Genomic DNA, 6,000 nt, shown 5'->3' on the forward strand with positions numbered 1-6,000 from the left:
TGACCCAATGCTTCATGATCCTGAGTGAGAGAGAAATACATACATAGAGAGAGAGAGAGAGAGAGAGAGAGAGAGAGAGAGAGAGAGAGAGAGAGAGAGAGAGAGAGAGAGAGAGAGAGAGAGAGAGAGAGAGAGAGAGAGAGAGAGAGAGAGAGAGAGAGAGAGAGAGAGAGAGAGAGAGAGTGTGTGTGTGTGTATGTCTTGGCTTGAATCAATCAAGGTTTGAGAGAGAGGGGGGACAAAAAGCTTTGTGAGAGTGAGAGCGAGAGTAAGACAGTGAAAAATCAAGAGTTCATGTTGAAAGACATCTTCTTTGGCAAGGCAACATTCTTAAGTAGGATTATATTGGGCTCTTGCTACCAAGGTAGCTGGCAGTGACTCTAGAGATTATGTTACTAGGCCTCGAGGGTCGTACGAATGCGTGTGTAAAATGTCCTAGCAAACAACCCAAATGTCCTTCTGCACCAGTTTTATTCCATCTCTCATGCAAGTTTCTCACTCACTCTAATGATGTTTTTGATGCCAGGAGGCATATTCCACGGTGGATTCCGTGCCACGGTGGATTCCGTGAGGTTTTACGGTGGTTTCCGTAAATTTAGATGACCGGGGCTCATACACAAAGAGGATTCTTTGTGCGAGAAGTTGATGGGGACGCCTGTCCTTTTCGGGCGTTTCATTAATTTAGTGTGTACATGGGTGATTCCATAGCGGGTGATTCCGCAAAATGCATATTAAATTAATAAACGTTTATGAGTTTAGAGTGCGCACTCGTAATAAATTAAGGTTAGGATTTATTTCTAACCAGTTGATTTATTTATGTAGATGAAGACTTCTAGGTATTCACTTTTTTCAGTTTAATTGTATTATTTTACTAACGATTGTGAATGCTTCAGTTGATGTGTAGAGATAGTAGCAGTGGCGGAGGAAAGCATTGGAGTTTAGCGGGTATTCGACATTTGGACTATATTTTGATAGGCGCCACACCTATATTTTGTTATGTCTATTGAGACATTGATTATTGATTATTATTTTGTATGCGCTTATGCGCCCGGATATGTTATTTCTATTTGGACATTGAGATTGGGCGTGCCAGACTCTACAGGCACCGTCCATTAGCTTTATTTTCCTATTTTTGTAGAAAGCAAACTCAAAAGCTAAAAGCTTGTCATATTTTTGTAATTGGGCTATTATTGAGCATGAAGATTGAAATATACATAAAATACATGCTTTGTGAAGCGCTCACACAAGGCATGGGGGAGATTGAACCCAATTTGTCTCTTGCCTCTTGTCGTGCATGCTTTTACATTGTTTTTTGTGCAAAAAGGTAGAGTTCATTGTTCTTGGGGACCTTCAAGGATTCACTATGTGAGCTATCTGCGACCGATCTGTGCACCAGTGGTATTAGAGCGGAGCAGAGATCAAGAGCTTCCAATCGCTACCAATCTCGGGCGAAGGCAGAGCTCCAGGAACAAACGGGCTCTACAGTCAATCTCATCGCGAACCGTCGATACAGGCAGACTTCTGGCGATCAAGAACCCCTGTTTCCACTGTCAGATCGTGAAGGACCAGGCTCTGCAGGTGGAGGACCACGTATTTATCCCCTTCATCAAGTCGTTGAAAACAGTGAGAAAAATTCTTAATCTTCTTAATCAAAAGCTTAATTATAAAGCTTTATAAGCTTAAGGGAAGCTTAAGACCTCTCAATTTCATCACGGCGTATCAGAGTGTGGCCTCGAAAATTCCGCGCAGGCAAAAACGCCCCCCCCTCACGAAATCGACGCCGCCTGCTAAGTCCTCCATTAAGCTATTAAAGCTTAAGCTTAATCACTAAAGCTTAAGGCTTTCTGCAAGTTACACAGGGCAGACAAGTTCACTAACTCCAGGTCCCGCACTTCTGAAGTCAAGTTCAGCAAGTCAATTAAAATCAAGTTCTGCAAGTTTTGCAAGTCGGCCTAAGTTCAGCAAGTCAACAACTCTGCAAGTCTGCTAAGTTTGCAACTCTGCAAGTCAGACTAAATCAGAACTGACTAGTGCTTAAAACTCATAGAAGACTTGTTCGTATGCAAAAACTCTGAACTGGAAAGTTGTTCGCAGCAAGCTGTTCTACCTATCTACAAGTTCGTTGAAGTACTTTCAGCAAACGGATACAGAAATATTGCAGATTTTTTGAAAATTGAAGAAGAAATACCCAAAAATACATAGCCTTGTAACCCCAAATTTGAGCTACGCTCATCCCCCTAACCTGATTTTGAGAGAGAAAGGTTTGTTGAGATTTACAGGATGACTACCCCACATATGGATGATCCTATGACTGAAGACGACCTACCTGAGCCTACCATGGAACAAAAGCTGGATCTAATCATGCTACAATTAGAAGAAGAGCGAAGGGCTAGGCAAGCATTGCAAGCGCAATTGACAAAACTTCAAAGAGCATCCACCGACAAAGAAGAACCTCAAGCTGAAGATTTGATTCGACGTACCATCGACGCCACTCTTGAAGCACAAACCATTCGCAAGGAATCCAAGATAAGTAAACGAAGTTTCAAGTTTCGCACTTTCAATGGTATAGGAGAAGGAAAGAATGTTTTATCATTCATTAGCCAGTTTGATGACTATTTCCATGAGGAAACTTATCCCGAAAAAGATAAAATCAAGTGTGTTACTAATCATCTGATAGACAGAGCATCACTTTGGTGGACTGTAGTCCGCAAGAGCATAGAATGTCCTGCTACTTGGGAAGATTTCAAGAAGAAGTTCATGCAAAATTTCCTTCCACTGCAATTTCATGAGAAGGCTATCAAGCAATGGGATTTACTTCAACAGCGAGATCGTGAGCCTATTCCACAGTATACAGAGCGTTTTTGGAATGCACTCCTTCCAAGCCAACGGTAATTATGGAGCTAAACAATTCAATTCCAATTTTAGAAGGTTTAATCCAGGTCGTTTCTCATCACCATCTTTCCGCAAGAATTGGCCTAAACCACCTGCATTACCATCCACTGTCAATCCAAACCCAAAGCCTATTCCACAAGCAAATCCAAATGTACCCAGACTTCCAGCCATTGCAAATAATGTAACCAAAGCCAAGCCAATAGTATGCTACAAGTGTCACCAGCCAGGGCATCTCGCAGCAAATTGTCATTCAAAGAAGCCACCAGCACATATCAACTACTTTGGAGCCATGGATGAAGACGAGCATGAGGATATGCCAGATTTCACTGAAGAAGAGGATGATCCTACTACTACTTCCGACACTTTACCAGGTATGCCTACTTCACATTCATTATTGACTATGAAATGTATGGTGCATGGAAAAGAAAGAACTATATTGCATGATGACGGTAGTACCCATGACTTTATTTCAGCAAAATTGGTAAAGGAATTAAAATTGCATACTGTGCCTACGCATTATCGCATAAAGGCTGCATTTTTAGGCACTAGGTACAATGGCACACAAGAAGTACAAGATTTAGAAATTCAAATTGGTCCATACATTGAAAGAAGAAATTTCTTAGTTGTCCCATTACAGTCAAGCGACATTATTTTAGGAATGCCATGGAGACACCAACATAATCCAAATATAGATTATTCCACACACACAATGAATATTAATTTTCAAGGAAAACCTATTACATTATATGGTATGCATGCATCTCATATTTTTCCACTGCTTTCGCATACTCAAGCAAAATGTGCACTACGCAAGAATACTAAATCATATCTCGTTTGGGTGAATGAATTGCACGCAAAGGAAAATCATATGCACCCTAGGCATAAGAAATTTCTTGCATATTTTAAGGATTGTTTTGTAGAAGACCTACCACCAGTTTACCACCTTCACGTCCAAAAGACCATAAGATTGATCTAATACCTGGCACACAACCACCTTGCAAAGCACCATATAGGCACAATCAAATAGAGCAAAAAGAAATACAGAGTCAAGTTGAAGAATTACTAAATAGAGGCTTAATTTGACCTAGCAGTTCTCCATTCGGTGCACCTGTGCTCTTAGTCAAGAAAAAGAATAATACCTATCGTATGTGTATTGATTACCGAGCATTAAATAAGATCATTGTAAAGAATAGGTATCCTATACCTAGAGTTGATGACCTTATGGACAAACTGCAAGGATCTTCTATATTTAGTAAAATTGACCTTAAGTCTGGATATCATCAGGTGAGGCTAGATAGAACTGACATATTTAAGACTGCATTCAGAACACAGTTTGGCCATTACGAATTCTTAGTCATGCCATTCGGATTAACCAATGCACCTGCTACTTTCAGTAGAATGATGAACCGTATCTTTATGAAATATCAATATTGTGTGATTGTTTTCTTTGATGATATTTTGGTGTTCAGTCAAAGTGAAAAAGAGCATTATGAGCATTTATCATTAGTTTTTCAATTACTGAAAGAAAATCAATTGTTTGCAAATCCTGAAAAGAGTGAATTCTTTAAGACAGAAATAGAATATCTAGGTCATATTGTATCAAAAGAAGGAATTCAAGTTGATCCTAAGAAAATTGATGCAATATTGCATTGGCCTGTTCCTAAAAATGTACATGAACTACGCTCATTCCTTGGTCTTGCTAGTTTCTATAGGAAGTTTGTATGTAATTTTTCATTACTTGCTTTACCATTAACAAAACTTCTTAAGAAAGGAATTGTTTATCAATGGACTGAAACTCAGTAGAAATCCTTTGATTTACTTAAACGTGCATTAACCAATGCCCCTGTTTTACAATTGCCTGATTTTAACAGACCATTCTTTCTAGTTGTGACCGATGCTAGCGGATCAGGAATAGGAGCCATATTAATGCAAGACAACCATCCAATAGCATATTCTAGTTCTAAGCTGAAACCCTCTGAGCTCAAATATTCCACTTATGACAAGGAACTATTAGCAGTTGTACAAGCATTAAAACAATGGAAGCATTATTTAATGGGTTCAGAATTCATGATAAAGACTGACCAGCAAAGCATTAGACATCTACTTAGCCAACCCCAAATTTCTGACCATCATATCAAATGGGCTTCCTTCATTCAAAGTTTTCATCCTATCATTCAATACCAACCTGGAAAAGAAAATGTAGTTGCTGATGCATTGAGTAGAAGACCTGCAATTCATAATATTTCTATCATATCTTTTGATTCTTTGATTGCTATGAAAGACACATATCACCAGGATATTACTTTTCATTCTGATTGGCAAAAATTAGTTCAAAATAATTTCATTCCTGTTGATTCATTATCATATAATGATGGATTTATGTTTTTTGAAAAGAGACTGTGTGTTACTATTCCATTCCGATCTTTTGTTTTGAATGAAATTCATTGTCCCCCATATCAAGGTCATAGAGGTATCATATCTACATTACGCATGTTAACTGAAGATTTTTATTGGTCGCATATGGATGCAGATGTATCTAATTTCGTTTTTGAATGTCTGATTTGTCAAAGAATAAAGAGACATCATGGTAAACAGTATGGATTACTAATGCCTTTGTCTATTCCCTCTAAACCTTGGGAACATATTTCTATGGATTTTATTACTGGTTTACCAAATACTAAATCTAATCATGACATGATTTGGACAATTGTAGATAGATTTAGTAAGCAAGCATATTTCATTGCATGTAAGAAAACTTTAACAGCATCACAAGCAGCACAGTTATTTTTGAAAACTGTTTTTACTAACCATGGATTGCCAAAAGTGATTATTTCAGATCGTGATTCTAGATTTTGTAACAATTTTTGGATTACACTGTTTGCAAATCTAGGCACAAAGATTGATTTCTCATCTACATTTCATCCAGAAACAAATGGACAAACAGAAGCCACAAATAGTACCATTTTAGATCTTTTACGTGCATATACTATCTCTAAACCTCAGACATGGGATACTCATTTGCATTTATTACAGTTTGCATATAACAATACACCGCACACATCTACAAAGAAAGCACATTTTGAAGTTATTTATGGATATAGATTATCT

Source organism: Lygodium microphyllum, chromosome 15 (assembly GCF_053477565.2).
Source record: "Lygodium microphyllum isolate KBCC chromosome 15, Lygodium_microphyllum_v1.1.10, whole genome shotgun sequence".
Lineage (NCBI taxonomy): Eukaryota > Viridiplantae > Streptophyta > Polypodiopsida > Schizaeales > Lygodiaceae > Lygodium > Lygodium microphyllum.